Source organism: Pongo abelii, chromosome Y (genome assembly GCF_028885655.2).
Source record: "Pongo abelii isolate AG06213 chromosome Y, NHGRI_mPonAbe1-v2.0_pri, whole genome shotgun sequence".
In the NCBI taxonomy this organism is placed as follows: Eukaryota; Metazoa; Chordata; class Mammalia; order Primates; family Hominidae; genus Pongo; species Pongo abelii.
In genome coordinates, this window is record NC_072009.2 from 10,732,501 (window position 1) to 10,743,384 (window position 10,884).

At 44.6% G+C, this 10,884-nt stretch overlaps 1 pseudogene; it reads left to right on the top strand.

The window, feature by feature from the left end:
* The first annotated feature begins 1,987 nt into the window (after positions 1-1,987).
* LOC129053113 (F-box-like/WD repeat-containing protein TBL1Y) lies at positions 1,988-10,637 on the top strand (annotated as a pseudogene).
* The last annotated feature ends 247 nt before the right edge of the window (positions 10,638-10,884 follow it).

The window sequence follows — 10,884 nt, forward strand, 5'->3', positions numbered from 1 at the left end:
TGTTATTGATGGAGGATGTCCAGGTTCTTGGCATCTTGAACAAAGAATTGGATAAAATGCACAAACAAAGCAAGGAAGGAATGAAGGGATTTATTGAAAATGAAAGTGCACTCTACAGTGTGGGAGCAGGCCTAAGCACAGGAGCTCAAAGGCTCTGTTACAGAATTTTTGGGAGTTGAAGAGTTTAAATACTCTCTAGAGTATTCTATTGGTTACTTGGTGTATGCTCTATGGAAATGGAGAGGATGAGGTATAGATACAAAGTCATTTACTCGGCATACAGCCTATGGAGATAAAATTTCCTGTCATAGCTGAAGTGTGAATTGGCCTTATGTTTCCTGTCTCCAGACCCTATTTTTCTGCCTCAAAAGGAGAACATATATTTGAGGCTAGGCAGATCTTAGGTGTCTGGGTGCTGTGACTCCATTTTCCTCTGCTCATTGCCTTCCTCCTCTCCATTGTTGAGAAGCTTTCATAGCTTCCTTTCCTCGGCACTCCAGATTCCAGCAGTCTGAGAGCCAACAAAAGACAGTCCCATTTGTCACAGTGGTTTCTAGGCATTAAAAAGAGAGTCAGGTCAGGGGTGGTGGCTCACATTTGTAATCCCCATACTTTGAGAGGCCAAGGTGGGAGGATAGCTTTCAGGAGGAAGGGGGTATGGAAGCATCTTGTCCAATCATTCACCATTGCCCACTCCATGGCCAGAATCAGGGGCCAAGAGTGGCTGAGGAGGTGATGGGGCTAGTTCCTTTTTTTTTTTTTTTTGAGATGGAGTCTTGCTCTGTTGCCCAGGCTGGAGTGCAGTAGTGTGGTCTTGGCTCACTGCGAGCTTGATGTGGCTAGTTCTTTACATAGGTTGTATTGTTTTCCTTATTTTGAATATTGTCTTGTAATCAGAAATCATTTGGGGTGATGTTTCTTTTAGTTATTCTTCAGCTGAAACATGAGCCTTTCAATTCTTCAATTCTTTCTTGTTTCCGAGGTACTTCAAGTTCAGAGCACTTTGCAGGGACATGGATGAAGCTGGAAACCATCATTCTCAGCAAACTAACACAAGAACAGAAAACCAAACACTGGATGTTATCACTCATGAACAGGAGTTGAACAATGAGAGCACATGGACACAGGGAGGGGAACACACTGGGGCCTGTCAGGGAGTTGGGGGCTAGGGGAGGGATAGCATTAGGAGAAATACCTAATGTAAATGATGGGTTGATGGGTGCTGCAAACCACCATGGCATACATATACCTCTGTAACAAACCTGCATATTCTGCACATGTACCCCAGAACTTAAAGCATTAAAAAAAAGTTTGTGTATGCACCAGACACTACCCCAAGGCATATTGACTTTCAGGTGATTTGTATATTTGGCATGCTTCACAAGTAAAGAACTTCCTCCTATATTTTTAAACGCGTGTGGAAAGTTTTTTGTGGTAGATGGAAATCACAGAATCAAAAACAAAATAAAACAAAAGAACATGAATCAGAACGAAATAATGTTGTTAATTATTTTATTAAATCCCCTGGACAGATGGACTTGGAATCCAGGCCTAAATGGTGTAGGCATCTCATTTGGGCTCAGCTTCTGAAGCGTTACCCTCCCATATAATGGATGGTCATTTGCAGAGATTTTGCACACTTGCGATAGCACCTGGGCAGGCCTTCTCCACCGCAGCATTCAGTATTTGGGGCTGCATGATTCTCTGTAGTGGGGCCATCCTGGGCACTGCAGGGTGTTGAGGTGCATCCCCGGGCTCCACCCACCAGATGCCAGGACCACAGTTCCTCTCTTAGTTGTGACAACCAATAGTGTCTCCAGACATTGCATAATATCCCCCAAGGGGGCACAGTCACCCCCCTGTTGAGAATCACTGCATCAGGGATAACATATTTTGTGAAGAATAGATGGTCTTTTTGTCCTGAATGCCGCAACTGGGTTTGATACTCAGAACAGCGGTCACACCTAGTTCTTAACAACAGTTCGCCATGTTCCCCGCCGTTTGCCCACCATGGAATCATTCACCCCAGGCTCCCCGGCTCCGGGTCCCTGTTGCTTCCGCCACGGCCCCCTGCTGCTGGGAGCCAGCTGTTTATGCTCCGCTTCCCCGAGCCCCTCCTGCCCAGAAAGTAGAGACCGTTCCCAGAACCCTCACCCGCATGAGTTGGTGGCTGTCCCTTGGCTTGCTTCCCCAGGATGGCACAGTGTTCGACAGCCGACCCACAGAGTCCGGGTCCCTGACAGACGCCATGATTCCTGAAGTGGTGCAGACGCAGCAGCAGAAGTTCGGAGAGAAGGTCTCTCAGCAGCAAGCCAGTGCAGCAGCCGCAGAGGCAGCAGCCATGGCAAAAGTGGCAACCATGACCCCAGCTGCCCTTTCCCAGCAAAATCCACCAAAGAATGGAGAGGCAACAGTAAATGAGGAAGAGAAAGGAGCACATGCAATCAGTGAGTGTGAGGGCTCTTGCAGTTCAGTGGGCCTCTCGGTTGATTGTTTTCTTCTAAATCTCCGCCAGTCCGAATGCCTTCTTAAAATCTGCTATCAGTGTCTTCGAAGCTGCTCTCTAGTGTTTTCTTAAGATCTAGCCGGAAGAGCTTCCTCTTCCATTTTTTCAATCACAACCCTTCAATCTGACCCTCTTTATTCTCATCTTCAACTTTAGGAAATTGCGTGCACTGCTATCTGGTAACGCTCCTATAACACATGGTTTTGCCCATCATAAACAAAAGTGTTTAATTCGTGGACACGTTTGGTCTTAGCCTCTAGCCTTCCATGTTGAGTGTTTTTGGCCAAATTGTGGTATAATCGTTGAGCTCACGGTTTCTGCCGAGGCCGCTGGGCCCCAAACACTGGACATCAGCTTACTTAGTCTTTGCAAAATCCAAGAACATCATTGCCTGTTAGGTGATTGCCAGAGAGTACATGGCAAGTTGGTCAGTGAGTCTGAATTTCTATCCAGAGAACCTGCTCCACTTGTACATACTACTCCTCTATAAACCTGTAGAGATGCCACTTCAGCATGCATGTAAGTTCAGAGCATGCATATGTTCCATGCATGGTGCACTCGTGTGTGTGTGCACATGCATGCAGGCACATGTGTGCACCAGCAAACAGATTTTTTTTTTTTGAGACAGAGTTTCACTCTTGTTGCCCAGGTTGGAGTGCGATGGCATGATCTCAGCTCACAGCAACCTCCACCTGCCAGGTTCAAGCGATTCTCCTGCCTCAGCCTCCCAAGTAGCTGGGATTACAGGCGTGTGCGTGCCACCACACTCAGCTAATTTTGTATTTTTTATTAGAGATGGGGTTTCTCCATGTTGGTCAGGCTGGCCTCGAACTCCTCACCTTAGGTGATCCACCTGCCTCAGCCTCCCAAATTGCTGGGATTACAGGCCTGAGCCACTGTGCCCGGTGAGGCCTGAGAACAAAGTGAGGGCAGAGATGGTTTCTTTCTTAGGCCTCTCTCCTTGGCTTGAAGATGCTGTCTTCTCCCCATTTCCGCACATGGTTGTACCTCTGTAGGTATCTGTGTCCTAATCCCCTCTTTTCATGAGAACAGCAGTCACATTGGGTTAGGGTCGACTGTAGTGACCTCATTTTACCCTACTTAACCTTTCTGAAGTCCCTGTCTCCAAATATAGCCTTATTCTGAGGTCCTAGAAATTGGGGCTTCAAGACACAAATTTTATGGGGACACAGTTTAACCCATAACAGTGGCCATAGGTAATGTGAAAACATGTGGAGTGCCAGTCACACTATTTATGCAGAAACAGCTGGTGGCTAGATTTCATCCATGAGCTATAACGTGCTGGCCTCAATTACAAAGAGTAAATAATTGTTTTGCCGGGGAGCATTTAGAGACAGGGTATTGCTCTGTCCCCTAGGCTGGGTGTAGTGGCATAATTATGCCTCACACTAAACTCTGCATACTGGGCTCAATCAATCCTCCCATGTCAGTGTCTTGAGTAGCTGGGACCATAGGCATGTGCCACTGTATCTGGCTAATTTTTCCATTTTTTTGTAAAAATGGGGTCTTGCCAAGTTGCCTGTGCTGGGGTTGAACTCCTGGCCTCAAGCAATTCACCATCCTTTGCCTCCCAAAGCACTGGGATTACAGGTGTAAGCTACCACACTTGGTCAAAATAACTTTGTATTTTCTGGTGAAGTTTAGAGACTGTGAAATTATAAAGAAATCTGATATATTTTCTAAATTGCACAAAAGCCACAATTTAGTTAGACTCATTAGAAGTAGTATTACTTAGTACATAAAAACATGTTTCTGGAAACAAAAGTGCCCTTTAAATGCCTTCTTGTATTGGTAAGCCACATATCTCCTTATGTTTCCTATGACAGATAATCACGAAAGCCAATGGAAATAGATGGGATGTTGAGACTCCCTCCAACAAAGCCACAGTCCTTTGGGCCCATGAGTCTGAGGTGTTCATTTGTGCCTGGAACTGTCAGTCATTTGCTAGCTTCCAAGTAAGGAAGTCAGGATCGGGGCACTCCAGGGGCAGGGAGACACAAGCTGCTTGCGCTTCTCTGGAGTTCTGCCTTAAGGAACATGCACTCCCCTTCTTATCCCGGTTTGGACAGACCCAGAAATGGGTGACTCTATGAGCCACTTCTCTATGGGTCTCATATTGTGCAGAAGCCGTAGTTCAAGTCGTTTTCTCTGTGAGGTGAAGAGTAACACAAGGCAGTTAAAATTACCAAATGCAAAGATGGCAAGGACAGAAACAGGCATCCAATGGTATGAAAAAGGCAGAAAAGCACATGCTGACGATGTCACCTGGCCAGAGAGCAAGCTGCAGTGAGCTTTTCATCCCATTTGAACCAAACACCAGAGGCTCCTGTGTTTTTATTCTGCAGATCTGAAGACTCAATTGCAAAGATATGGAACCTGAATGAGAATGGCAACAGGGCCTCCACCCAGCTTATATTAAGGCACTGTATACCAGAAGAGGCCATGACATCCCAAGTAATAAAGATGTCATCTCAATGGACTGGAAAGTTAGCATCTTCCACCCCCTGGGCACTTTGAAATTGGTAAAATCTGCCAGCCAGGTGTGGGCTGCAGGGATGGAATGTGTGCAGACATAGGAGGCAGGTGGTCCCATGTACTCAGGGCCAACCTGGGGGGCTAGCCATAGAGGTGGTCTTGGCTTCTAAGAGCTCTTAATAAGGCCATGTCAGGCAGACAGTGAGCTGGTTGTTTGGTAGCCATATCTTTGCATCGTGAACATGTTTTAGCAAAATAAGCTGGTGGTCTCATGGTGGGGAAATAGGCTGGGAAATACAAGGCAGTTCTCCTGGAGAGACATAAGGTGCAGCCTAGGAAAGGTGCCTCTTCACCTTAGGATTTCAGCAACAGGTATTATATGCATTGACACATGGGATGCACACAGTTCCACTGCTTTTTATTTTCTGCAAAGTCTCATAACTTTTATCATGGTGTTTTTAGTTCCGTCACTCATTAGAGAACACAAAGTGGTGAATGGTTCCATTGTGTTTTCATTGCTCTCTTGTCTCCTTGGTATTCATGCCGCATGTTGATTGAAGAGCAGGGTGTGCTAACATTGCATGGCACCGACTATTGCCTGAAGAGCTTTCTGGACTTGGGATCCTGAGAGAGCCTCTCTGAGCTTCTTCAGTGCTCCCACTCCTAAGCTGTTTTTGTGGATTTGTGTCTCTTTCTGGCCCTCAGAGTGATGGAAGACTATTGGCTATGGGTTCATATGATGGTTTTGCAAGAATATGGACAGAAAATGGTAAGTCCTGTACCCCTCGTGCTGGGGTTACGTAAGAAGAGCTGCCGTACATAATCCTTGATTGAACAGACCATGACAACAAAATCAACATGTTTGTTTTTATTAACAGGTAACCTGACCAGCACCTTAGGCCAACATAAAGGCCCTATCTTTGCCCTGAAATGGAGCAAAAAGGGGAATTATATTTTGAGTACTGGTGTAGACAAAGTGAGTATTAGCTTAAAATATGCCACTTTGGCCTATAGGTGCTTATTTATTTGTTTTTCTTTCACTTTTTTGGGGGGTAGGGGGGAAAGGATCACTCTGTTGCCCAGGCTGGAGTGCAGTGGCACCACCTCAGCTCACTGCAACTTCCACCTCAGCAGGGTTCAAGTGATCCTCCTGCCTCAGCCTCCCGAGTAGCTGCGATTACAGGCATCTGCCACCATGTTCAGCTACTTTTTTTATTTTTATAAAGACAGGGTTTTGTCATATTGGACAGGCTGGTCTTGAATTACTAGGCTCAGGTGATTCTCCTCTGTCAGCCTCCCAAAGTGCTGGTATTCCAGGTGTGAGCCACAGCTTGCAGCCACTGATTTCTTTCTTTTTTTTTTTCAGATGGAGTCTTGCTCTGTCACCTAGGCTGCACTGCAGTGACACAGTCTCGGCTCACCGCAACCTCTACCTCCTGGGTTCAAGCGATTCTCCTGCCTCAGCCTCCTTGGTAGCTAGGATTATGGGCGTATGCCACCATGCCCAGCTAATTTTTGTATTTTTAGTAGAGACAAGGTTTCCCCATGTTGGCCAGGCTGGTCTCGAACTCCTGACCTCAGGTGATCCACCTGCCTCAGCCTCCCAAAGTGCTGAGAATACAGGCATGAGCCACTGTACCCAGCCAATTTTTTTGGATCTCAAAATCATGTCTTTTTGGAACTCTTAGGCTTTGTGCTTTCCCTTAAAAAATGGAAAGGATTGGTTTAGGCTTTGTTTTTATGGTTTTGATCTTTTTGTTGATTTGTAGCACATGATCTCTTAATATATTCTGCTGTTCTCTAGACTCTTGTGCAGTTTCCTTTTATGGGAGGTACATAGTTCAGTGATTGATAGAGAGAAGAAAATATCCACATTGCCTCTGTCCGTTGCTGGAAGGAGCCATGTGAAGTGGGGAGTGCACTGCCTGAACTTTCGCCCACTGAGGAACTTGAGTAGCACAGGCTGTGAGTGTTTCTCAGGCTTCAGTTGTCCTCATTTGATTAACTGCTGCTTCCCAATGTAGATGATAGATTTCTCTGAGCAGGAGTCAAGCAACCTGGGCACAGGGGCACACTCTCCAGATGGCCCAGGGGCAGTTTAGAATTGACTTCCTGTGCTCCTGGACAAGGCTACAGGGAGCCACAGTGGCATTAACTGCAGATGCATCTAACAGCCATCAGTAGGATGGGAGCCCAGGGTGAAGAGGAAGGGGATGCAGACTTCATCCCGGCCCTGAATCTGAGTCATCCAGAAATCTTGGCCTGTGTGGATTTTACTTTCCTCATGTGTCCAGTGACGGGGCTGGCTGGAGTCATGACCCCAAACAGCCTTCCTGGAAGAGTTATGCATTCCCAAGACTCACCAGGAATTCTAAGCCATGGCTTTGGAAAAGAAGCATTATCTAGAATTGAAAAACAAACAAACAAACAAACAACAACAAAAAAACTTACGTGTTTTTACATCAACTTTTGTTCCTACAACTGCAAACCATTCCTGAATAATGGATGATGCTCAGGCTTTTATGAGACTTTGCATTTTGTGATAGTTTCAGGAAAACTTGAAAATCTTAAGTCACAAGTTTCTGTTGAAAGTTATTAAAATGATAGACTTGACCTTTATATATTATCCTACTCTTAGAGAAGTCATAATTGCATTTTGCAAACTGTGGCACACACAGGCCAAGACTGGCACCTCATCTATTCTTTTTTTAATAAAGTTTTATTGGCCCACAGTCACACTCCTTTGTTGGGACTTGTGCATGGTTGTTTTCATGCTACAACAGCAGAGATGAGCAGCTGTAAGGGAGAAGACATGGTCTTCAAAACCTGAAATTCCTACTATGTGGCCCTTGACAGAAAAAGCTTTCTGACCCCTACAATAGGATATAACTAGGTCAACAAATCATTAATTCATAAGATATCTCACTCTCTTTTATGTCAAGAAACCCTTCATTCAGACTTGGTAGCCTAGTGTATATTTTAAAAGCTGAGTTGTGGTTGATGCACTAAACATTCCCATTTAGCTACTATCAGATTTTTGTCAAGATGTTTTAATTTCAAGTAATGTACATACAAAGCAGTTTGCTGTGCATTCAGTAGGCTCTCAGTAATTGCTGCTTGAGTTATTAAAAACAACTTATGAAATTGACAGCATTTTTCTTTATCAAGCGCTTCACTGTTGTAAGTGTTAACTCATCCAGTACTACCCAGATAGGAGACAGGCACAAGTATGATGAGTTTGTATATCCTCTGAAGTATTAGACTAGCTTTGGCATGGCTAAATTAAGTAGAGTTATATACTAACATCTAAAGAAATGTTAATAGGCCAAGGGCTGACCCAAAACCTATGATTACCAAGTTTCAAAGACACTTCTCAGTTTCCTCTAAAAATGCCCACAGTCACCAAAAAATAGAATTCATTCTTCTTAAAGCAAAATCTTGACTGACAGAGAGGTGTAGTTCCCAATTTCGTTGAAAATTCCAGTTGATGAACACAAAATTCCAATGTTATTCATTGAAGTCCTTCTCTAAATAATCTTCCCCACATCAGGATAAGTTCATAAGAACTCACATGGTTTACATTGCTTTTCTCCTTACTGAAAGGTGTATACATTGATGCCTGGTCCCAGTGCATGCCAGTGACTCTGCCCCCATTTCTACTGCCCCCAGTTCATGGAGTCACAGGCAAAGGCATTTTGAGAAATGGCTTTTTTTTTGCAGCCTTGCACTTGGAAAAATTCCAAAAAATCTTTAGAAATGCTTTGTTCTAGGTTTTTTTTTAACAGTTTTCTGCATTTGGGGATGAGGAAGAATCTCCACCAATTTTGGCAGTTTTTGCAAATATTGGTTAGGCATGCTCTGATCTTAAAACTGACACCAGCATCTGCGGCTGATGGGCTCATCAATGTGGCTATCCAGATTGCTAAGTGTAAAACATGCTGTACTTCAAAGACTGAGGATGGGAGGAAAAGAAAGCAGATAGTGCAGTAAGATTTTGATACTGCTTACATGTTGAGATGGTATCCTTTAGGGAGTAAAATAAAAGATTGTTAATGAACCTTAGTTTTTAAAAAATTTTTAATGTGGATCCTAGAGAATTAAAACTAGCCCATGAGGCTTGCTTTCTATCTGTATTGGACAGTGCTGATTTATAAGGAGAGAGGCTCACTGTCTTTTCTTTTAAGAGACATGTCACTAGAGAAAACTTTGCAGGAGTAATTACTAACTTTCCCTTTGTTTGCAGAGCACAGACAACAATAATTTGGGATGCTCACACTGGAGAAACCAAACAGCAGTTTCCTTTTCATTCAGGTGAGTTTTTATGTTTGTATTTTATAATTTGAAAATAATTCAAAATTAGGCTGGGTGTGGTGGCTCACACATACAATCCAAGCACTTTGGGAGACTGAGACGTGAGGTTCACTTGAGTCCAGGAGTTCAAGACCTGCCTGGGCAACATAGCAAGATCCTGTCTCAACTGAAATTACAAGAAAAGAAAAGAAAAGGGAAAATGAAAGGGAAAGGGAAACGAAGAGGAGGGGAGGGGAGTAGAGGGGAAGGGAGGGGAGGAGAGGGAGCAAGGCATGGTGACATGCACCTGTAGTCCTAGCTACCCAGAAGCCTGAGGCAGGAGGATTGCTTGAGCCCAGGTGTTTGAGGTTGCAGTGAGCTATGATTGCACCACTGCACTCCAGCCTGGGTGACAGAGGGAGATCTTGTCTCTAATAAATACAAACAGATAATAACAATAATTTAGACTTATATGAAATGCCCCTAAAAGTAAATGTGAATACACAGAACACGGAGCCCAGGGAGCCTATCTGGTCAGAAGGAGACCCATTTTGTGACAAGCATTGCTTGTAAGGTTTGCAAGATACAGATGACCTTGGCACCTGTCTACTCACAACTCTCAAACACAGCAGTGAACCAGCCACAGAATCGGTGCAACCCCCTTTCTTTTGTAATTCCAAGAGGGATGCTGCTTTGGGGGCTCCCCCAAAACACACCCAAGATGGGCAATTTGCTGCAAGGACTCCCAGGACTCAGCATATTCACAGCTAAAGTTCCTAATAACACAATAATTTAGTGCAACATCAGTAAAGGGAAACAATGCACATGGCCAAATCCAGAGCTTCAAAGGCTCCACTCCCAGTGGACTCTCATAGGCCATGCTGAATTCTTCCAGAAATAAGTTGTATCTATACCTGTGAAGTGTTTTCTAGCAGGTAAGCTCCATAGAGCCTCAGTGCCTAGGGTTTTTATTGCGAATTGGTTACATAGGCACTCACGGCCCAGCACCAGCCAAAACTGTAGACCCTCGAAAGAAAGAGGGTGTGTGACATAAACTCACTATTTGCGCCAGTGTTGGCAGAGTGAGCTACTCGCCTCTGTTAGTCAAGGGCAGGAACTCTTCAGAAACCTAAATTCTCAGTCACTAGCCAAGGACTGCCCTTGCAAGCAGGCCTCTGTACAAGAGCAACCTTAGGCCTATGGTGTTAGTGCCTTCTTGTGCAGATGTGAGGCTGCTGCTCTGGACGTAACCACATCCGTTTGCATGCTGGGGCCAGCCCAGGCCACATGCAGCATCTGTAGTCTAGAATCTGTAGAGATTCTGATTTACCAGTTTCCTACCTGAGTCTGCATTTTCTTTCCCAACTTTCTCATCTGTGTATCTCAGTTCTGTTGTTAGATGTGGCCTCTTACATTAAAACAAAGACTGGTGGCCACCCCTAGAGCTAACAGACTATTGGAAGACTTTAGACTAGTTTAAAGTGAACAAAAGGGAGTAGGTGCCACTTGCCTTAATGACAAATGCCTGATACATCTTGAGGGAATCCTTCAATGTGTGGGAGAAAAGTTGATTATTTTATCACTTGTCTTTG